This window comes from Sturnira hondurensis, unplaced genomic scaffold (genome assembly GCF_014824575.4).
Source record: "Sturnira hondurensis isolate 20B ecotype Veracruz unplaced genomic scaffold, ASM1482457v3 Scaffold0005163, whole genome shotgun sequence".
NCBI classification, from domain to species: Eukaryota; Metazoa; Chordata; class Mammalia; order Chiroptera; family Phyllostomidae; genus Sturnira; species Sturnira hondurensis.
Window position 1 is genome coordinate 109,847 of NW_028077794.1, and position 24,626 is coordinate 134,472.

The 24,626-nt window shown below is 48.6% G+C and overlaps 1 pseudogene; it reads left to right on the forward strand.

Annotated features, from left to right (window-relative positions):
• Nucleotides 1–3,371: 3,371 nt before the first annotated feature.
• LOC118987169 (RNA-binding protein EWS-like) lies at nucleotides 3,372–5,368 on the forward strand (annotated as a pseudogene).
• The last annotated feature ends 19,258 nt before the right edge of the window (nucleotides 5,369–24,626 follow it).

Sequence of the window (24,626 nt, forward strand, 5' to 3'; positions counted from 1 at the left end):
ATAAAGATGCTCCAGGAACTCAAAGACAACCACAAGGAACTGAATGAGAACTACAACAGTATGGAAAAGAAAATAGAAACTATACAAACAACAAAAACCAGGAAAAATGAACAATAAAATCTCAAATAAAAAATACACTACAAGGAAGTACAAACAAACTGGATGAAGCAGAGGATCAAATCAGTGAGCTGGAGGACAAGGTAGGGAAAAAAAACACAGAAAGAGCAAGAAAAGGAAAACAGACCCATAAGGAATGCAGAGGGGTTAAGGGAACTGCAAGACAACATGAAACATGATAATATCCATATAATGGGGATACCAGAAGGAGAAGAAGAGCAAGAGATAGAAAACCTGTTTGAAAAAGTAATGATGGAAAACTTCCCTAATTTGATAAGGGAAAAAGTCACACAAATCCAGGAAACACAGAGTCTCAATCAAGAGGAACCCAAAGAGGCCCACTTCAAGACACATCATCATTAAAATGGTAAAATTGCAAGACAAAGAGAGGATATTGAAGGCAGCAAGCGAGAAACAAGAAGTAGCATACAAAAAAGCCCCTATAAGGCTAGCAGCTGACTTCACAATGGAAACACAATTTCCATTGTGTTTTATTTTATTATAAAACTGGAATATAATAAAACAAATATTATTTATAATAAAACTGTATTATTTCCAACAATAATATGGCAAGAAATATGTGATTTGGATAACCAGAATAGAAAGTACCCAATCAAGAGTAGTGTGTTATTGGAAAAAACCTGGGGGGAAGATGGTGGCAGAGTAGGACAAAGGATTCCACTTCCCCCCACACATGGGAGAAAAACCTGGCTGATCTGTGGAGAAGCACAGCAAATAGCCAACGGGAACCCAGAATATAGGAAAATAGGACTCCAGAAATTGGAGTGGACACTGAATGACCACACAGTGAGGAGACAGCTGCACATCAATAAGGTCCAAGGGAACAGCACAGAGGCTGCAGGCCCTCCTCCAGGCCATGCCAGGACTCGGTCCAGTCTGCCTCAGTCTCTGGGAGCCAAGGGCTGGCAGCAAGGTCCTTAGGAGAGAGCTGAGTTATCAGCTCCCTTTCTACCCAGCCACAAGCAATTTGAAAAATTCCAGGAGAGATCTGCTTGCTTAAAGTGTCAGAGAGAGGAGTGGGCGCAAGGAAGCAAATGAGAGGGTTTTGATCACCCATGGAGTTGGTGGTTGCCAGCTTGGGAGAATTGAGAGTCGCCCTTCAGTTCCCCCATAGCACTGGGAAAGGTTTGCACCCAAGCGTGTGGGACCAGGGAAGCATGGCCAGGAGCACGTGCCCACACCCCAGCCCAGGACTGTGAATCCTGGGGGAAGTCTGCTCTCAGTGGGGCACTGGGGAGAGGTGCCAGTCAGGATCATGGGAGAGCACTCATGAGACCGCCTGAGTTCACTGAGAAGGGAGAAAGGCCACACCAATCGCCCCTTAGACTACTGCAGCTGTGTGACCAGAAAAAACAGTTTGACCAGCTGAAAACCAACAAGAGGGTTTTTTTGTTGTTGTTTGTTTTGTTTTGTTTTAATAATCTTTTATTTTTAACTTTATTATTGTTTTATCTTTCAATAGTTTTACCCTCTCTTTTCTTCTTTCTTGTTTTATTCCTTCTTCCTTTCTTTCCAAACCTACCAGTTTTTCCTCCCTTCTGCTGCCTTTTGTCTTCTTTTCACCCCCTCCCCCAAGTGAGACAAAAGATTTGGTACGGCAAAAAGACCAGAGTTGGACTCAAAGAGGGGGCATCCCAACAGTAGAGACAGAGAAACAAAATTCACTTTGCTATAACAGAAAAAACTACAAGTTACTGCATATTTGTATTTTTTCATTATTCTTACATCTTTTATTTTAATAGTATCTCTGTATTCCTCCTCTTTCTGTATGGTCTTCTTTACCTTGGCTGGATATATTGTATCACTTGACAGGTTTACCCTGTCCCCTCAATCATAGTGTATTGCTAATTTATTATCCTTAATGTCCCCTTGCCCAGTTAGCACACTATTGGAGGTCCAATACTCTCTAATCTTGATATATCATAGATTCTGTCATATGAGTGTTGCTCTAATATTATTGTAAATAATAGCTGTTATACACTATTGTAAATGCTACACAACACCCCCCCCACATATATCTTAGCCCACTTCATTGTTACCTGAACTGTAATACTGTAGTGGTTAATTCTATTTTCTCTTACACTACACCTATTTACCATTCTTTATTCTCACCTTACCTCAGAATCTGACCTTCCTCAACCTCACTCATTTCTAGATCCAAATCACAAACCTTCCCTCCCCAACAATAACCTTATCTTCTTTTCATCCTTTCTAAAAAGTGGCTATTTGGGATGAAGATTGCAGTTATCTCTGTGCATAGCCAGGGGATCTCCTATCTCTTCTCTACCGGCCGCCACTGTAAATATTATAGAATACTCTCCTGCTGTCATAAACCAGTTTGCCTTCTCCTCTAACTGATCACACACACACACACACACACACACACACACACACACACACACAAAAGAGTAGGTAGAAGCGGTGAACACCAGGATACCCAAGGGAAGAGGAAACCCAATGCAAAGGAGCCACCAACAGATGGTAACGGAAGAAGGTGAAGGAGGGAGTAGAAACCACACAAACCTCAACCCAAGACCTACTTGGAAATACAACTAAACACTGGAGAAACTACACAGGGAAAACAGCTGAACAAGAGCTGAAGAGAATCCTGAAAACCCTGTACACACAGAAGAACTAGCTTCAACGTGACCTGCCCTCACTAGCACAACAAATAAAAATGGGTAGTGGACAGAGGGACCATCAGTTCACCAGCTGGTAGGAAGGACCCACAAAAGAAAGACCCAGAAAAAAACAAAACTCAAACACAAACTCAGAGCCAATGTAAAGGACACCCCAAAACCAGAGAGCTGGGGAGATCAAGGAGACTATACCACTGAATCTCACAGGTATTATACCACAGGAGTTCATACCATAAACCCAGGAAGCCAGAAAAAATCAATTTAAGAAGCTGAACCTAGCAAGAAGAGTCTCACAAACAATGGGAAGATCAAGAAACAATCCCCAAATGTAAGGAATGGAGGAAGCCTCAGAAAGAATGCTAGATGAAATAGAGGCAAGCCAGCTATCAGATATTGAATTCAAAGCATTGGTTATCAGGAAGTTCAAAGAGTTAACAAAGAGCTACCAGAAACTACAGGGGAGTTACAGTGAACTCTCTGCAAACTATATAAACATGAAAAAGAAAATAGAAACTATCAGCGAGGGCCAAGAAGGAATGAAGAATACAATTTCTGAGAGACAGATGTTGAGAGAATGAGAAGGAAGGAGAGAAAATGCCGTCCATAGATTACAGTACCTATAGCCCAGCTGAAGCCCAGCAGGGCTACAGTGCTTACACTGCCCACCCCACTCAAGGATATGCACAGACCACCCAGTCATATGGCAACAAAGTTATGGAACCTATGGACAGCCCACTGATGTAAGCTATATCCAGGCTCAGACCACTGCTACCTATGGGCAGACAGCCTATGCAACTTCTTATGGACAGCCTCCCACAGGTTATTCTGCTCTGACTGCCCCCCAGGCATACAGTCAGCCTGTTCAGGGGTATTGCACTTGTGCTTATGATACCACCACTGCTACAGTCACCACCACCCAGGCCTCCTATGCAGCTCAGTCTGCATATGGCACTCAGCCTGCTTACCCAGCCTATGGGCAACAGCCAGAAGCCACAGCACCTGCAAGATCACAGGATGGTAACAAACCCACTGAGACTACTCAGCCTCGATCTAGCACAGGGGGTTACAACCAACCCAACCTGGAATATGGACAGAGTAACTACAGTTATCCCCAAGTACCCGGGAGCTACCCAATGCAGCCAGTCACAGTGCCACTGTCCTATCCTCCAACCAGCTATTCCTCTACACAGCCGACTAGTTACAATCAGAGCAGTTACTCTCAGCAGAACACCTATGTGCAGCCAAACAGCTATGGACAGCAGAGTAGCTATGGCAAACAAAACATCTATGGGCAGCAGCCACCCACTAGTCCCCCCCACCCCAGACTGGATCCTACAGCCAGGCTCCAAGTCAATAGAGCCAACGGAGCAGCAGCTACAGGCAGCAGAGTTCATTCCGACAGGACCACCCCAGCAGCATGGGTGTTTATGGGTAGGAGTCGAGAGGATTTTCTGGACCAGGGGAGAACTGGAGCATTGGTGGCCCTGATAACTGGGGCAAGGGAAGAGGGGGATTTGATTGTGGAGGCATGGGCAGAGGTGGGTGGGGAGGAGGACACGGTGGAATGGGCAGCGCTGGAGAGTGAGGTGGCTTCAATAAGCCTGGTGGACCCATGGATGAAGGACCAGACCTTGATCTAGGCCCACCTGTTGATCCAGATGAAGATTCTGACAACAGTGAAATTTATGTACAAGGATTAAATGACAATGTGACTCTAGATGATCTGGCAGACTTCTTCAAGCAGTGCGGAGTTGTTAAGATGAACAAGAGAACCAGGCAACCCATGATCCATATTTACTTGGACAAGGAAATGGGAAAACCCAAAGGTGATACTACAGTGTCCTATGAAGATCCGTCAACTGCCAAGGCCACCGTGGAGTGGTTTGATGGGAAAGAGTTTCAAGAAAGCAAACTTAAAGTTTCTCTTGCTCAGAAGAAGCCTCCGATGAACAGCATGTGGGGAGTATGCCACCCCAAGAGGGCAGGGGGTACCAGTGCCGCTCCATGGAGGTCCAGGGGGCCCAGGAGGTCTTGGGGGACCCATGGGTCGCATTGGAGGCCATGGAGGAGACAGAAGAGGCTTCCCCCAAGAGGACCCCGGGACTCCTGACGGAACCCATTTGGAGGAGGAAATGTCCAACACCGAGCGGGAGACTGGCAGTGCCCCAATCCAGAGTGTGGAAACCAGAACTTTGCCTGGAGAACAGAATGCAACCAGTGTAAGGCTCCAAAGCCTGAAGGCTTCCTTCCACTGCCCTTCCCACCTCCAGGTGGTGACCATAGTAGAGGTGGCCCTGGTGGCATGTGGGGAGGAAGAGGTGGCTTCATGGACCATGGTGGACCTGGTGGCATGTTCAGAGGTTGCTGTAGTGGAGACAGAGGTGGCTTCCATGGTGGCAGGGGCATGGACCAAGGTGGCTTTGGTGGAGGAAGACAAGGTGGCCCTGGTCCCTCCTGGACCTTTGATGGAACAGATGGGAGGAAGAAGAGGATGGCGTGGAGGACCTGGAAAAATGGATAAAGGTGAACACCACCAGCAGTGCAGAGACCAGCCCTACTAGATGCAGAGACTCCACAGAGCTAAATTGACTACAAGATTTATTTTTTAAACCAGAAAATGTTTTCAATTTATAATTCCACATTTATAATGTTGGTCACAACTTTATGATTATTCCTTGTCTGTACTTTAATATTTTTCACCACTTGTGAAGAAACATTAAAGCAAGTTAAATGGTAGTGTGCTGAGTTTTTTTTTCCTTCTAAAGATGGTTGTTATAACTAATACTAAACGATGGGAACCCCTTGTAAGCATGCTCAGTATCATTGTGAAGAACCAAGAAGGCCACTAACTAAATGTAACAATGTTCATAGTTGTGATGTTTCTCTTTCTTTCTTTCTTTCTTTCTTTCTTTCTTTCTTTCTTTCTTTCTTTCTTTCTTTTTTCTTTCTTTTTAAATAAAATTCCAAATGTTTATAAACAGAAAAAAAAAGAAGAAGAATACAATTTCTGAACTGAAGAACACAGCGGAAGGAATCAAAAGCAGGATCAATGAAGCAGAAGATCGAATCAGCAAGTTGGAGGACAAAATAGAAAAAAAAACTCCCAGAAAAGGCAAGAAGAGAAAAAGAGGCTCAGAAAGAATGAAGACGGATCAAGAGAAATGCAAGACAATATGAAACATAATAATATCCGAATAATAGGGATACCAGAAAGAGAAGAAAAAGAGCAAGGGATAAAAAAATTTATTCGAAAGGTAATACTCAAGGAAAGAATTCACCAAGAAGACACAAACATTGTAAATATATATGCACCCAACATAGGAGCACATGAATATATAAAGCAAATCTTAGAGGACTTCAAGAAAGATATTGACAGCAACACAATTATAGTAGGGGATTTTAACACCTCACTGTCAAAAATAGACAGATCTTCCAAATAAAATATCAACAAAGATATTGTGGAATTGAATAGCATCTTAGATGAAATGAACTTAACTGACATATATAGAGACCATCATCCCAAAGAAGATAAATACACAGTTTTTTCAAATGTGCATGGAACATTTTCAGAGATAGACCACATGATAGGACACAAAAAAAGCCTCAACAGATTTAAGAAAATTGAAATCATCCTGAGCATTTTCTTCGATCACAGGGACTGACACTGGAAACCAACCACAAGAGAAATGACCCAAAACATTCAAAATCAGGGAGATTGAATAGCATGCTATTAAACAGTGAATGGGTCAAGAATGAAATAAGAGAAGAAATAAAAATTTCTAGAAACAAGTGAAAATGAACTCGCAACAATCCAAAACTTATGGGACACAACGAAGGCAGTCCTGAGAGGGCACTTCATAGCAATATAGGCCAACCTAAAAAAAGATACAAACATTTCAAACAAACAACCTAACTGGATGCCTGCAAGAACTTGAGGAACAACAACAAAGACAGCTCAGAGCAAGTAGACGGAAGGAAATAACCAAGATCAGAGCAGAATTAAATGGCATAGAGACTAAAAGCACAATTCTAAGGATCAATAAATCCAGGAGCTGTTTTTTTGAAAAGATAAACAAAATTGGCAAGCCTTTAAGCAGGCTCATCAAGAAAAAAAGGAAGAAGACCCAAATAAACACTAGAAAAGAAAGAGGAGAGATTACAATTGGTACCACAGAAATAGAAGGGATTGTAACAAATTACTATAAAGAACTGTATGCCAATAAATTTGAAAACTTAGGTGAAATGGACAATAACAGCAGATGAAATTGAAGCAGTAATCAAAAAAGCCCTGGACCAGATGGTTTCACAGGAGAATTCTACAAAGCATTTAAGGAAGAGCTAACCCCTATTCTTGACAGGCTATTCCAAAAAATCCAAAATAATGGAAGACTCCCAAACTCTGTTTATGAAGCCAGCATCATACTAATCCCAAAACCAGATAAAGATACAACAAAGAAAGAAAACTTCAGGCCAATATTGCTGATGAACATAGAGGCTAAAATCCTCAACAAAATATTGGCAAACCGCATCCAACAGTACATTAAAAAGATCATTCACCGCCCTGACTGGTGTAGCTCAGTGGATTGAGCACGGTCCTGTGAACCAAAGGATCGCGGTTCAATTCCCAGTTGGAGTACATGCTTGGGTTGCAGGCCAGTTCCCAGGTGGGAGGCCCATGTGAGGCAACCGTACATTGATATTTCTCTTCTTCTCTTCCCCTCTAAAAATAAATTTAAAAAAATATTTTTTTAAACCAAAGATCATTCACCATGACCAACTGGGATTCATCCCAGGGATGCAAGGATGGTTCAATATTCGCAAATCAGTACATGTAATACATCATATAAACAAAAGCAAAGACAAAAAAACACCCATTTATGATAAAAAACACCCAGCAAAATGGAAATAGGGGGAGCATTTTTCAAAATAATAAAGGCCATATATCAGAGACCTACAGCCAAATCATAGTCAATGGGCAAAAACTAAGAGCTTTTCCACTAATATCAGGAACAAAACAAGGTTGTCCACTTTCACCACTTCTATTCAATATAGTATTGGAAGTTTTAGTCTCAGCAGACAGAAAACAAAAGGAAATAAAAGGCATCCAAATCAAAAAGGTGGAAAAAATGTCACTGTTTGCACATGACATGATAGTGTACATGGAAAATTCTATAGACTCTACCCAAAAACTTCTCAACCTAATAAATGAATTTGACAAAACAATGGGATATAAAGTCAATATCCACAGATCAAAGACATTTTTGTATACCAACAATAAAACAGCAGAAGCAGAAATCAAGAGAAAAGTCCCATACCTAGGAATAAACCTAACTAAGGATGTAAAAGATCTGTATGCAGATAGCTACACAACGCTGAAGAAAGATATCAAGGAAGACACAACAAATGAAAAAATATACCATGTTCATGGATTGGAAGAATTAACATCATTAAAATGTCCATACTACCCAAAGCAATTTACAGATTCAATGCAACACCTATTAAAGTACCAATGACATACTTCACAGATACAGAACAAACACTTCAAAAATTTATATGGAACCATAAACAACCCCGAATAGCAGCTGCAATTTTGAGAAAGAACAAAGTAGGAGGGATCACAATACCTGATACCAATCTTTATTACAAGGCCACTGTAATCAAAACAGCCTGGTACTAGCATAAAAACAGGCACATAGACCAATGAAACAGAATAGAGAGCCCAGAAATAAACCCAACTCTCTACAGCCAATTAATATTTGACAAAGTGCGAAGGAACATAAAATGGACTAATAATATCCTCTTCAACAAATGGTATTGGGAGAACTGGACAGCTACCTGCAAAAAAAAAAAATGAAACTCGAGCACCAACTTACACCATATACCAAAATAAATTCAAGGTTGATAAAACACTTAAATATAAGCTGTGACATCATTAAATCCTAGAGGAGAACATTGGCAGGAAAATCTCAGATATTTCATGCAGCAACATTTTTACTGATATGTCTCCTAGAGCCAGGGACATAAAGGAAAGAATAAACAAATGGGATCTCATCAAAATTAAAAGCTTCTGCATGGGTAAAGAAAACAATATGAAAATAAAAAGACAACCAACTGTATGGAAAAACATATTTGCCAATAATACCTCAGACAAGGGTTTAATCTCCAAAATATATAAAGAACTTACATGACTCCACTCTAAGAAGACAAGCAACCCAATTAAAAAATGGGCAAAGTCCCTGGCTGGTGTAGCTCAGTGGATTGAGTGTGGGCCTGTGAACCAAGGATCGCGGTTTGATTCCCAGTCAGGGCACATGCCTGGGTTGCGGGCCTGTTCCCAACCGCGGACTCACAAGAGGCAACCATACATTGATGTTTCTCTACTTCTCTCCTTTCCTTCCCCTCTATAGGTAAATAAATAAAATCTGTAAGAAAATTTAAATTAAAAAAATGGGCAAAGACTTGAACAGACGATTCTCCAAGGATGGCATACAGAAGATCTAGAGACAAATGAAAAGATGCTCAATATCACTAGCTATCAGAGAGATGCAAATGAAAACCACAATGAGATACCACTTTACCCTGGTCAGAATGGCCATCATATACGAAGCAACAAACAAGTATTGAGGAGGTTGTGGAGAAGAGGGGACCCTAATCCATTGTTGGTGGTATTGCAGACTGGTACAACCACTGTGGAAAACAGTATGGAATTTTCTCAGAAAACTAAAAATGGACCTGCCTTTTGACCCAGCAATGCCACTGCTGGGATTATATTCTAAGAACCCTAAAACACCAGTCCAAAAGAACCTATGCACCCCAATGTTCATAGCAGCACAATTTACAATAGCCAAGAGCTGGAAGCAACCTAGGTGTTTATCAGTAAATGAATGGATCAAAAAATTATGGTACATATACACAATGGAATTCTATGCAGCAGAAAGAAAGAAGGAGCTCCTACCCTTTGCAAGAGCATGTATGGAACTGGAAAGCATTATGCTGAGTGAAATAAGCCAGGTGGTGAAAGACAAATACCATACGATCTCATCTTCAATATGAAGCTAAACAACAAAACAAACAAGAAAGCAAAATATAACCAAAGACACTGAAATAGAGAACAGAGGTACAGTGATCAGAGGGTAGAGGGGAGGAAATTTCAGGGGGAAAAGGGGAAGAATTTACAGGAACTAGTATAAAGGACACATGGAAAACAACTAAGGGGGGGTGGAAATGGGAGGGAGGTGGGGATCACTGGTGGGGTGGGCTGGAATGGGAGAAAAGTGTACTGGGACAATAATTAAATTAAAAAATGTTATATATATATATAACGATTACACCAGGGATTACACAGAGGTCCTTGTGGGACATTTTTAATGGCAGTTTCTGCTGAGATTTTTCTCATTGCATCTAACATCATAAGTTAGCTGCCTCCTTTCAAGGATTGCAGCTTCTGGGGGTCCAAGAGCCCTGAGTTAGACGTCCTGCACTGGAGTCATTCTCAAATGTGTGGTCTTCACACTTGCTCTGTGAGCTGTGAGATGTGGACCCAGGGACTGATCTGGAGTTTTACTGTGGCCTTTGTCATTAACACAGATTATAAAGTCTCCCCATGAGCATCATCAGCCATTTCCCCTGATTCTTCAATCAGCAGATGAATGTCATAGTGGAAGATAATGAAGACACTATTCAGGATGATGTGGGGGGAAGATTGTCTGGGTCTGTTGAGAGTATTGGATACATGGGTCATATGATAGTTAATTTAGGGGTGGATTTGACTGGTGTGTGCCTGAATATTTGTTCAAACATTTTCTGGAGGTTTTTGTGGGTGTGATTTAAATCAGGGGACTGGGTGAGGCAGATTGCCTTCCCTAGTATGGGGGCCCTGCCCAATTATTGAAGGCCTACAGGAGACCAATGTTACCCTCCTGCCTGATGGCCTTGGAACTAGGGTGTCCACATGAGATTTTGTCCTGCCTCCAGATCTCAGGGCACACAGGCTCTTCCTGTATCTCAAGCCTGCATCCTTGGACTAGAACTAATGTTGAGACTCCTCTGTGACCCTCATGCCACTGTTGCTCCTTGATTTCTCTGTACCTTCTTTCTTTCACATTATGTTATTTCCTCAGAGCCACAGGGCAGGGATGGAATGTGCTTGTCCCAGGAAGTCCAGGTTGAAACAGGTGTGGAGTGGAAGTGGACCCGGTTCCCATCAGACCCAGGGCTCCATCAGCCCAACCCTCATCACACAGGCTATGTCTCTACCTCCTCCTTTCTCCTTGTCCTGCTGCTTCCAGAATGGACAGGAAACTATGACAGAAGACCAGAACAAGCACACTGCGGAACTTATTAGTGTTTGTCCTAGCTCAACACAGCCTCTAGTCACGGGTGCTTCCTGTCCATTTCATGTGATCACATGTTGACTCCTTCCACCCGAGCTTGTTGTCCACCTTCCCTGTGCTGTGTTTCATGCTTCTTGATCAGAGAAACAGGAAAGACACCTTTTTACAGTCAACTGAACTCTTGTGAAAACAAGAGAGATGGAGTAGAAAACCAAATTAATAATATGTGTTCCATCCTTACCCCAAAATATCATTCTACCTTAAAAAAGAAAAAGTGGACAGCTACTAGAACATGGATGAACTTTGGTGACACAATGCCCAGAGAAATGGGTCATTTTCAGAAACACAACAGCTGTGTGCTTCCATGTCTATGAGAACCTAGAGTGGTCAAAGGCGTGGACACAGATGCAGAAACTGGTGGCTGGAATAGGAGGCAGAAAACAGGGAGTTATTATTTAATGGGTGCCAAACCAGTTTGGGAAAGTGAGCATTTCTGGATTTGGAAGGTGACAACAGTTGCACAACTTAGTGAATGTGTTTAATGTCACTGTGCCCATTTAAAATAGATTAACACAGTGAATGTTTTGGGCAAGAACCAAACTCTGAAGGGGTATGACTGACCCAACGTGTTTCCAGGAAAATAGAATTGGGAAAGAGAGGGAGCCTGTTCCAGGGTCTTTGACCACAGGGGTCCCTGAGTTAAGAGCAGTGAGGTGACTATGTGGGAACAAGGACAGTGGGTGAGTCCTGAGAGGGTGCAGGGCACTACAAGGACCTGGGATCTCTTCAAGGGAGATGTGATGTGTATGTCATGTCATTAGAGCCCAGCACCCTCCTACTGATGGTCACCAGGATGAGTTGTAGGGACTCACACTATCCATTACAGTCACTATACACAGGATCATGCCACACAGATTGGACTCTCCATTCTCAGGAGTCCCTTTGACCCCATGGATTTTTCACATTGCATCGTCCTCTGAGCAGGTAATCAGCATTTCCCTCTCCTCACATCTCACATGGCATGGGAGTGATAAAAATGACAAGGCCTTCAGCAGATTCCACTTATCCACATCTCATGGTCTCTGAAGCTCCTGAAAAACTTGGACACTGAGATACCCAGGATTCACCTGAAATGCATCACTGGGCAGCTTTGCTGGAGCAGGTGAGGGAGAGGAGGGCATGCCCAGTCTGAGGGTCCTCAGGGCTAGGTGAGGACACGCATTACTGAGGTGACCAGGGCCATGGAGGGGGAGCTCAATATCCTCCCCAACATTGGTGGAGGGGACAGCAGTGGGTTAAAGAGTGCAGGTGTCCCCTGAGGCAAGGACGTGCTTCTTGCTGAAGGCATTGTTCTCACTGTTTCTCTTTCTAGGAATCCACATGGCTGTCCTTCATGCTTGTCTCTGTTGGTTGGTGCCCAGGACTCCTCACAGATGTCCCCCAGTACCTGCAGGGCATTTGTGCCATCCCCCATCACAGACATCTCCTTGGTTCCATGTGGCTGCACCAATCCCTCACTCTCAGCTCTTTGTCAACAAAGGAGCCATCTTCCAACACATTTGTTCCCTGAGGAAATCTCACATCTGGTCCATTGATGTCCTCAGTCTGTCAGATGAGCCCTAGGCCTCACTGTGCACTGGTAAATAATGGGGACAGCAGTGGGAATTTTCTGTGTACGTAGGGTATGTGAGACTTGGGGAAGAAACCTGGTTTTAAGCATTTACCAGGCTGTTAAATCCCATCATGTGTTTCACCTCAGTTTAGTGATTTAATGAAACTTACATCTGCTCTGAACTTTGTTATCCTCCATCTGTAAACTTGTCCTATCATAAGGTCCCAGTCCCCTTCCCAGGACATCAGCCCCCAGGTTCTCCCAACCCAGGGTATCAGGTGAATGTGGGGATGGCAGGTTTCAAACTGTCACTCTAAGACCAGGAAGCAGAAGTAGGTCCCATCATCCACATACACCTCAGAATGCCTGCTGGCTCAGAGTGAGTGCCTCTGTCTCTCTGAGAGGTAACTCCAGGGCCTCAGAGTCCTTTGTGGTCTAGGAACCCAGGAGTCCTCCTGAGTGGCTCACCTGTGGGAAGGGGTTGCACTGCCCTGGGGGTAGTGAGACTGAAGGAAAAACACAGCGAGTCTAACACCTGTGTCAGTGCAGGGACTGGTCTGGACTATGGATGGCAGGTCCTAACCTGGGTGGCCCATTCCACGGAGCTGAACTGAGACAGAGGCTGCACCTACACTGCCACCTGCAGGAACAGGGGTCTCAGCCAGGTCAAGGGATAGAACGTTCTTTACTTTGCTCTTATTGTAACATCAAATTTTACATCAAATGCTATTTTATGTGAAATTATGATTATCCATCCAATCTGGCAACTATGAGTCTACTTCATGTGTTTCTTTGGATTTTGGAAGATGTTTAGGTATCATGTTAATCTGTTTTAATATCCACTTGAATATTTCATGAGATTAAAATAGTGGGATTTTGTCATCTAGTCCAGCTTTAATGTATAAACAAAGAAAGAAGAGCTGTCCATTGACATGATTTAAAGATTACTCAAAACACAACTACACTCCCATCCCTGATTCACACCACAGAGTCCAAGAGAAGAAATGTGCTCAGGACCTAGAAGGACATGGGAAAGAGACCTCAGTCCTTCCTCATTTATGAGAACAGAGTCCCCCACATGAAATTTCTCTCCCAGCTCCAGCGTACACCCTCCCCTGGGCTGTGGGGTCTCACAGCTCTCTTCTTACAAGGGGCTGAGGTCTCTGGGGAAGGCAGAGCTTTGCCCTAGAAGAAGATGAGACTGCTTGGTCTCCTCCTGGGCCTGGTGACATCCCCCCAGGGTGAGTGTCTCAGATGGCAGACAGAGTTCTATGAGATGGTGGTGACTCAATGTGACTGACAGAGACTGATGCTCCTTGTCCCCAGGTGTCCTGTGCCAGGTACAGCTGTAGAAGGTGGGCCCAGGACTGGTGAAGCCCTCGCGGACCCTCTCCCTCACCTGCATTGTCTGGATTTTCCATCATAACCAGTGGTTACTGCTGGAGCTGGATCAGTGAGCCCTGAGGGAAAGGGCTAGAGTGGATCAGGTACATATGTTATAACGAGAACACTTACTACAGCCCATCCCTCAAAAGCCACACTTCCACCTCCAGAGATGTCCAAGAACCAGGTCATGCAACTTAGCTCTGTGACCACCGAGGACACAGCCATGTATTACTGTGTCAGAGTCATAGTGAAGGAAAGTCAGTGTGAGCCCAGACACAAACCTCCCTGCATGAGACAAGAGGTGTGGACACCAGGGGGCACTCAGGGCCCAGACATCAGAGCAACCACCCCAAGAGCAGGTGCAGGTGGAGGCTAGACCCTGGGTTACCATGTAGTCTGGAGTTTCGGCTTCATCTGACATTTGCCCCCACATCTTCTCCAGAGTTGGAATCAGGATACTGACAGGACAAACAACTCAGCAGCAAACAGCAGCTTCTGAGGCTCACCTGCCATCAGCTAGAAGATCAGTGGTCAGTCCTGATGGAGGATAAAGGCCTGATGATGGGGGTGGTCATTGTTCCAGCACCATGCACACAGTAGTGATGCTGCAGCCCCTGTACAAACTCAGAGGGGCTCCCACCCAAAATAGCTTCAGATGTGGACTATGATGATGCCCACACACCGAAGGATCAGGTGCAGCTAAATTCTGACATGATGGAGGTCTTAGGAGGGTCAGGTCCACATCTCCAGTAGGGATGAAGTGGCTTCCAAGAGCTTGGTCAGGAGCCCGGCTCACGGTTTTTGTGGTCAGAGGGTGAGGGTTCCCATGTTGGGTAGGGACTTGCTGGATTGAGTCTCCCACCAGGGGCAAATGAACAATCATCCAGGCTTTTTAAAATCAGCATGTCCAGATAAGGGCAGACATGGATAAAAAGGGTGAGGTTTGAAAGTCCTCAGACATCCAGCATCAAAACCTGCATTCCAACTCCTGAGTCAACCTAACAATGGCAATAAAAATGGAAAGGGAGCTACTCATGCATTGGGTGCACAACAATCCAGGATTATGAGCAAGCAGATGAGAACATAGGGATTACACAGGGGTCTTGGTGGTATATCTTGAGTGTCAATTTCTACTGTTCATGACTTTTCTCATTGTATCAAAGGTCATGAGTCAGCTGCCTTCTTCCATGGATTGCAGTTTCTGGAGGGTCCGGGAGTCCTGAGTTAGATGTCCTGCACTGGAGCAGTTCTCAAAGGTATGGAGTTCACATTTGCTCTGTGAGCTGTGAGGTGTGCACTCAGGGACTTCCCTGGAGTTTTATTGTGGCCTTTGTTGTTAACATACATGCTAAATCTCATCCATGGAAATCATCAGCCATTGCCTCTGATTCAGCAGATAAATGTCCTAGTGGTAGATCAAGGAGACATTACTGAGGATGATGGGTGAAAGCCATCTAAGTCTGTTGAGAGGATGGGGCACTGGATCTCATGATAGCTAATTTATGGGTCCTGTTGACTGGCCATGGGTAGCCCATATTTGTTCAAACATTATCTGGAGGCTTCCATGAAGGTACTTTAAATCGGTGGACTGGGTGATATAGATTGCACTCCTAACATGGGGGACCCTGCCCAAGCTTTGAAGGCCTTCAGAGGGAAACTCCACTGAGCTTTGAGACCTGATGACAACTAGTAACCCATAATCACAGGGATTCCATATCTATTAGCACCAAGGGGCCTAAAGAGAATTGGTCTGCACTCCTGGCCTGGAGCCCCAAGGACCAAGGAGGAAACCCATCCTCAGAAAGGCCAAAGCCCTGTGCTGCCACAGCCTCAGGCACACTGGCAGGTCAAGCAGGAGGGGTGGGGGAACCTGGGAGGGGAGGCACCTGGGCCTTCCCTTCCCCTGGTCCTTTGGCCTCCCCGCACCTGCACTTCCTCCCCTGCATGTGCTCCACATCCTTCTGGAGCAGAAAGAACTGAAGCTGCATCAGGGGACAGGCTGGCCCCCCAGGATCCCTGAGGTCTCCATCACTGTAATGGTACAACTCCAGACAGGCACAAAGAAGCCAGTACCCACAGGGGAATGGGACGGATGTGGCCAGGGAGGGGCCAGAGGCAGGGTCAGAGGCTGGCATCAGGTGGGGAAAGGCTGTACTTCCTTTCAGACACCCCATGGGACAGCAAGCACAATTCAGACTTGAAGTCCCAGGGTCAGGGGCAGTGGGAGCCAATTCCCAGGTGGCAGTCACCTGCTGGCCCCTGGAGGACCAGAGGTCCCATGGTGCCCCCTACACAGGTTGGGAGCAATTTAGCAACCCAGAAGGCCATCACCATGGGGTTGAGTTCCAAAGTGGGGACAGACAGCAGACTGAGGTGGCTGTGCCCTGCCAAGGACCCTCAGGACAGACAGGTATGGCCCTGTCTACCAGCTGGACACAGCTCCCAGCCCTGAACCTGCGCACAGCCTCCCTGGGTCTCTGCTTCTCTCTGCAGGTCAGTCCTGAATCTCAGGTTCCCTCAGGCCCAGCCCATAGTGTAGGACATTTGGGGTGGGTCTGTATCATTGTGCTACTACTGTATTGGTAGTGTTTGTTACAGCCACAATGCCACAGTGCTCATCAAAAACTCTGTCCGGAACTGGAGACATGCTCCGCCTTCAGCAAAGCAGTGATGCTGCCCCTGGATTTTGAATGGGCCACAGCACCATGGATATGGTGTTACCATAGCAGTGCAGCCTGCAACACAAACCCACAGCATGGCGGGCATGGTGAAGGCATAGCCCCCACAGCATCCCCCACACAGGCCTGTCCTGCTGCCTCCATGGGACCATGACCCCAATGCGCCCTGTGCAGGCAGGCCCACCAGACACCAGGTTAAAGGCCTCCTTAGGGTAGGGCCCTCCCACCATGTGCAGGAGGTTTTTATCAAGGACCTTCCCACTGTGTTACTATAGCTACTATAGCTACCACAGTGACAGGCCTGGTGCCATAAACCCAGGGGTAACTGCCAAGGTCTTGGGGCCATGAGGAGCTGCTCCTAGGGTAATAGCCCTGACTTGGCCTCCAGGGCCACTTCCAGCCAGCCCAGCAGTCCCTCCCAAGAGCCCAGAACCCACATGTATCTGGGGTCTCCTAGGCTCTGAGGTGGCCTCACTGACCCCACACACTCCTGCCCTACCCCAGCGAGCTGGCATAAACAGCCCAGTGCTCAGCACCAGTAGGAGTCAAGTTGGCCAGAGGCACCTTGGGCAGACAGTCCAAGATGAAGATCTCATAGGCAAGATCCCAGACACCCTTAGGGAGCCTAACAGGATAGAGCTGGGCTGGTGCTAGACTGTAGCACTGCACAGGCCAGCCAGGGTACAGACAGGGCTTACGGGGCTGAGAGAACCTCCCAGCGCACTGCGGATGAATCCCTAAGAAGGTGGTCCTTCTTGGTGGGTCCTGAGCAGGTGGCAGGTGCCTCTCCCTTGGGAACAGGGCTGTGCAGGTTCTTGGCTGCCGTGTGACTCATGCACCAAGTAGAAACCCGGCCACAGTAATGGCTTCTAGTGAAAGACCCTGGGAGGAGCTGGCCCATCACAATCCAGCAGCATGGGCACACACTATTCCTGGCTGGTCTGAACTGCCAGGGTCCTGGGGGAGAGAATAAACCAAGGCCTAGCCCAGTCCTCAGCCTGGGGTCACCCCCCCCACCCCTTACTCTGGCTGTATACCCCCTGCACACTCGGACCCTGTCCACATCCAAGCTTCTATCCCAGGGGCTTCCCGACTGGGTGGGCTTTCCCAGGAGGGCAGCTTCAGGCAGTAGAGACTGTTACCTAGGGTTTGTCAGTGTGCCTACTAAGTGACACACAGACAGGGTACAAAGCAGAAGCCAAAACTTCCCAGAAGGTCAACTTTGGTCATGCCCTAACACTCACCTCAAAGGCCTTGGCAGCTGAGGGCAGTAGCCTTGGGGAGCTGAGACTTTCCTGTCCAGCCCTGTGCCTCCCACTCCCTTGCTGTTTCCCCTGCCCTGTCCACTGATCCAGACTGAAACCTGTCACCCAATGCTCCCCCCAGGCAGGTGTGGCTCCAGCTGGCCCTTGGGGTAGCCCAGCCCCTCATGTAACCAGCAGAGGTTACACACCTCATCCAATAACCCACAGGACCCTAGACCTGGACATCAGAGGCAAACTGGATGCCCTCCTGAGCCTGAGCTCGCCCCAAGCCGCCAAAAGCAGTCTCACCAGCCAGGCCTGGCCCCCGGTATGCTGTCCCCATTTGTGGACAGTGGCTTAAACTCCCCAGAGCAGCAGACCTGGAATCTCCGTGTTCATCCTGCCTAGCTTCCCTGGGCTCTACCCACTGGTCATCCACCATGAGCTTCCCCAGGCATTTGGAGAACCACCTCTCCCCTCCCAGCCCACCTTGGGGGACTGTAGATCCACCCCAGCTGCTGAGCACCCTTTAGGACCCAGGACCCAGTTATTGTCAGAGGGTGTCATACAGTGATCTAGGTAACTACGATGACCACAGTGACACCACCTTCAGCAGAAACAAGGGTCAACGTCCCCCCAGTGCCACCAGCATCCTTGGGCCCTCTCTGAACCCAGGCCTGGCAGCTAATCCCTTTCAGTTGGGGCCCTGAAGTGACCATCATCTGGCCTCTGGCCCTGGAAGGGCCCTCTGGTCTCTCAGGCCTGAAGTTTGTGCTTGGGAGAGGGTGCAATTATGGAATGAAAGAAACCACAGCCATCAGGACTGGTAGGAGGAGCACAGACATTATCCCTCAGACACATGTGGTGGATAAAAATTTGGGGTCATATCTTGTGAGCAAAGAATCTCAGTCCCACAGTAGGACCACCAGCCTAGGATTCCAGTGCCATAAATATAATTCCCCCAACTTCTGACTGGAAAAACCAGCAGAGATTGAGTTGGTGGGAGATACTTCTGGAGCCCCAAGCAATTCCACTTAAAGAACTCACACATAGCCCCACTTATTCAGACTCACTCCATTTGAGCTCCAGCACTGCTGTATCATCTTGAAAGGCACCGGTGGTGTAGGGAGAGACTTAAGTGTCTTTAATCAAGTGTCTGGCAAGCAGAGGCCATTATTCCTTTTCTAAACCCTTCCCTCCACAAAGCTGGCAAGCTGGTGCCATATGTGAGAATTCATCAATTTCGCTAACACTAACACAACTTGGAAATCCATAGACTCTGCTCCACCGAACTTATGGGCCCACCCAACTGGACCCCTAGCACTCAGAGGTGTCCACCCCTCCTGACCAGAGCTGCCCATCTCCCTAAGCCCAGCTGCCCAGACTCCACTCTCCTCACAGCCCACACCTCTTCCAGAGGCTAGGGCACTGGACCTAGCTTCTGCCGCACAGGTGGCCACCCCAGCACTTGGCCTCAGGCCTGTTCCCAGGGACAGGGAGCCCCACTCAACTGCCCTCCCCAGGGTCCTAGTTATCACCTTCTCTCCCACTCTCTCACCCCTCCTCTTTCCATGGGAAAGGGGATGTGAAGAGGATCTGGAGCTGAGCTGACTTCCCAGAAGCTCCATAACCCCATCCACTTCTCCACCAATCTCAGGGTGCTGTCCTGTCTCCCAAGCCCCAGGCCCCCTGGCTGTGCACCCAGCACTACAGGGCCAGTATAGACAGTGTTGCTGGGTGCAGGTCAGGGGCTGGATCAGCTGCATGGGTACGGGAAGCTCAAGTGAAAAGTCCCCACCACCACCCCGGCCCTGTAAGGGGAGATTCTGCATGGGACCCTCTCACAGTGGGAATACCTTCACAGTGGCTCAGGTCAAACCAAAAGCTCTTCCATGAGCCTCTGATCCTCTGCCCCCAAGGATCACCCTTCAGCAGCCCCCGTCATGATGTCAGGACATCAATTTGGGCTCATGCTGCCGCTCCCATCCAGGGTGTCTCTGCCTAAGACTCCGTGAACATGGGAGCTCTTTCCTAGTACATGGGTCTCCTTCCAGCCAAATGTACTAGGACTCTGGACCATCATACCTCAGAAAATGCATCCTTGCAAGGAAGGAATCCTCCCCTCCTCCAAGGTCAAACAGCACAGAGCCAGGTGCTGATCTCACAATAGTCTAGGAGGTTTGTGGTCCTGCCTATTTCACTGTGGTATAGTAGTGGATGGTACCACGGTGACACTTACACAGTCAGAAACCCTCGCTGGAAAGCTGCCCAGCCACAGAGCCCTCACTCAGGATCTGAGATGCAACACCTCCCTCCAGGCTGGTAGATGCTCAATGCCCTCTCTCTGAGTCCCAGGAATGGCCAGAGACTGAGGAAGTGTCCTGTGCCAGGACATGGGCCTCTGCAGCCCTGGTGGGTCCCTACCCTGCATGATCCCCACAGAATCTGTGTGGCCCTCAGTGTGGGTGGAGTTCAGGCTGCAACTCCCAGGGCCATAGGACAGTCCCAAAACCTGCCCATGGAGCCCAGAGCCCAGACCTGCCAGCTCAGCCCTGTCCAACTGGAGGCCTCACCTGGAAGCCCACTCCCCACCACAGAGGCACCAAGGCCCCAGACTGGAAATGTCTGCAAGGTCATGAGTCACAGTGGGGTCTAGTGGGGACTACAACCCTGAGAGAAGCTATGGCTGAACCTGTTCCCATGGCCTTTAGGAACCCAGCCCTGGGACCAAAGGTCAGAGAGTGGAGCCTTGCTTCCAGCCAGGTGCTGTCACAGGCTCCACAGGCAACCCTTGCTGACCACCCAGAATGCCCTCCCTGTCACACCCCACAGTGAGGGCAGGTGTTGGGAGGGTCCAGGGAGGGCTGTGTCTTGTCCTCACCCCTAACAGAGGTTAGGGGTGCTGGCCAGAGCTGACCTTTGAAGTGAGTGTCTGATCCTGCCACCAGCCCCCCAGGGCCAGGAGCCAACAGGCATGAGCCCTGACCTAAGCCATCCAGAGCCATGCAGGCCCCCATGCTCCCCAGCAACACAGAACCTCTGAGCTGTGTCCTTCTCTGGGGCTGGCTGGGTGGGAGCTCACAGTCAGCTCCCTGGTCTCAGCTCTTTCAGAAAATCCAGCAGGGCAGCCACTATACACAGTGACAGTCGGTAGTCACTGGGCTGACCTGCCCTCCTCCATCCCAGTGATGGAGTCCTCCATTCAGCCCCCATGTCACAGCCCTAACCCCAAGTCCTCACAGGGTGCCTGTACCAGCTCTGAGAACTCTGCCACACTGGGCCTCAGGTTCCCCAGCCCAGACCTGGGCCCAAGAAGCCTGCGCACCCCCTTTCACAGGAGTGTCTCCTAGGAATAGCCTGTCCCTAGGGTATCCAGAACCCCTGGAAGGGAAAAAGTTGAGGGCCCCACTCACCAGGTTCCCTTTCTTGCCAAAGGCACCTGTGCCCAGGTCCCAGGGGGCCAGAACTGGCCACCTGTGGGAGAGGGTCCTGAAGGACAGAGTAGCCTCCAGGCAGCCTGTTCTCCAGCAGCATCCTAGACACTGAGAGGGCCTGGCTGCCCAGCATGCAGGAAGCAGATAAGCTCCAGGCCAGCTCCAGTCTCCAAACCACTAACCCTGAGAGCCCCTTCCTGCCAGCCTGCCCACCCCTCTGCCCATACAGCCTGAGAGAAGTTTTCAAATCCTTTTAACATAAAGCTGGGGTTGCCCTGAATGGATGTCTCTGCAATTTCCTTCTTTTGGTCAATAGTAGATTTCTTTATCTACTCCCAATGACACAACATTTCATGCACTCACTTAGTGACTCATCAGGGGCCTGTGCTGGGCCCTGGGGTGACAACTGAGGGGAGGCAAAGGGCAGGGCATGGAGGGTGAGTCACCTGGCCCAATCCAGTCTGGGGTCAGTCAGGGTGACTTCCTGGAGGCGGTGGCACTTTTAGCTGCAGATGAAAGGAAAGAAGCACTAGGACTGGTGACACCCTGGGTCCCTGGAGACCTGCACTGGGATGCAGAATCAGCTTGAGTAAAGATCCCAGATGCTGGGGGTAAATGGTGTGCACAGGGATCCTGAAGCACAGATGGGTACCCCCACTGGGCCTGGCCTCAGGAACCTGTTCTCAGCCAGAAGCAGCCCCAGCAGAACAGGGCCTCCACAGACACAAACAAGACCAGGAGACAAAAGCCCATCCTTCCGGTCCCTGTGACAGTGGTGTGGCAGGGAGCAGGCTGCAAGGGCACCAGTCCTGACTCCTCCCTAAGCTTTCCTGCCAGCCACATCAGCACCTGGCCCACATGCCTCTGGCAGTGACCCCCATTGCCACACCAAGAGGCCTGGGCAGACTTTCTGCTGCCTCTTCCCTCTTATGCAAGAGCTCAGCTGCCCAGCATGCTTCAGCCTCAGACCAACTCACAGACACTCACACTCACACTCATTCAAAACACCGCACCATGAGCACCTGCCCTCTTCCTGAGCCCACTCCTCATCCATGGAAGGTCCACCCTCTCCCTCACATCTGTCACCTGCGTGGACACCCTTGGGTCTTCGGCCTTCTCCCACAAGACCTGTCCTCCCCCTCCAGCCCCTCTCCCAGGCCAACATCTGGGCTCATCAGCACCCACTTCTCTCCTCCAGAATTGCCCACCCTCCTCTCCTCCCAGCTTATTCTTTGTAACATCATGATCCTCGACCTGTACCTTTGCTGTAATCCAGCCCTCCCCCCATGCCCTCACCTCTCTCCCTGCTTCTCCTCTACTTCCTCTTCCTTCCCTATAGCCTGCTCTCCCACTCTGTGATCGATAGGTCAGCACCACTTTGCATACGTGAGCCTGGTGCCATTTTGAGTTGGCAGCATCTGTGAAGGTAGTGCCATGACCTCTGAGACTTTGGTGCATGTTCAGGTCATTGCACTGAAGAGACAGGTGTGTCCCACTGTCAGGATCTGAACCCGGGAGCTCCTGCTTTTGTCACTGAGACCCACCATGGGAGGCATCGTTCTGCACAGGAGATGCAGCTGGGCTTCCTATCTTGTGCAAAAGAAGATGGGCAATGTGGGTGGGGGGCATTTGTTCCCCCAACAGCAGCCACTATCTGACCACAAAGGAGTGGCCAAGGCCTCCAGAGACACAGACCCACCCACCACCCGTATCCTCAGCTGCTGAGCACATTCCCACTGGCCTGCTCTCATGAGAAAATACACATTGCCTTGGCTGCCCTGCTGCTGCCCAGGCCTCTGGCACTGGCCCCTGAGGTTGCTCCCACCTGCGCACCCTCAGGGGTGCATTGAGAACATTGAGCACCCTCCAGTCCGTGCCCTTCCCTCAGAAACGTGGGAAGGGGGCAAGGTTTCTCAGGACTTGTGAGACCCACTGCCTCCCCTGGGCCCTGGGTTGGAGGGCTGTGCGCCAGGAGACACCAGGTTCTTTCTTTGACCGTCCATGGAAAATCACAGCGTGACTTGTGACTTGTGGCTCTCCGCTGTGAGTCTCTTATTTGTCTGCTAACTTGTTTTCTGGCTTTTACTCTTTTTGGCTCATGTCATCAGGTATTAGAGGAGGAAAATTCTGTTCCTCATCCCTTTCTTTCCTTTGGTCAAGTTCCCACAGACATTGATTTATCTGCCACAGCAGGCATGTGCTCCTGAGTTGCTTCTGACCTGAGGAAGGAAGTGGCAGGCTTCTTCTTCTTGCGTGTTGGCCCCTCTGAATAAAATGCCCAGAGACCATCCCCACTGAAGAAGGCCATCAAAAACCGTGAGGGGTGTTTGCCTGCCAAAGCTAGCCTGAACTCTGGCTGTCTGGTGGGCCACTAGCCAGACCCGGGTGAAGGATGGCCCTGGCTGCAATGGGCTCACAAGGCACTGTGACACTGAGCCTTAAAGGCCAAGGCAGCCACTAGGCTTACCATCTGCACCCTCCCTGTCCTTCCACAAGACCCGCCCTCTTGGTCACCCAGGCAGACAGACCAGGCATCATCTCTGTGGGCTCCACCTGCTAGGCTTCAGGATCTGAAGTCCAAGAAGCAGAGTGAGTGCTTTCCTCCCACCTCCCATACTACTGACCTGATGGCCTCCTGCTCTGGCTTGGACATTGGGGCACAAGGCCAGCCAGAAAGCCACTGCCAGCTCATCAACTGTTCTCAGAAGCTACTGTATGGGTGTGCCCTGACTAACAAGGGAGATGAGTGACCAAGGCACCCTCTCCTCCTGCCCTCAAGAGTTTGGCCCTCAGCTTGGCTTCAAGTTCTGCTCAGAACAGGAAATCCAGGGGACATCTTCCCAGTCACCTGATCTGGAGGGGGAAGGGCCCCCATGAAGCAACGGCTGTGAGCAGAGGCCAGAAGACCAGCTCAGCATTGTTGGGACTCAGTCATGGCTCACCCAGTATCATCCCAGTGCACCCATCCAGATTCCATGCCTGGCACCCACTGGGGCACATGCTGTAGCACCTGTCCTTCCCTTGACATGTGCTTGTGACAGGCAGGGCCAGGGAAGGGGTGGCCTCCTAGACTGGGCCATGAGACACTACAGAAGGAGCCCAGCCTGTCGTGTGATCTATAGGCCCTGGACCCACAATGGCTGCCCTGACCCCAGCTACTCA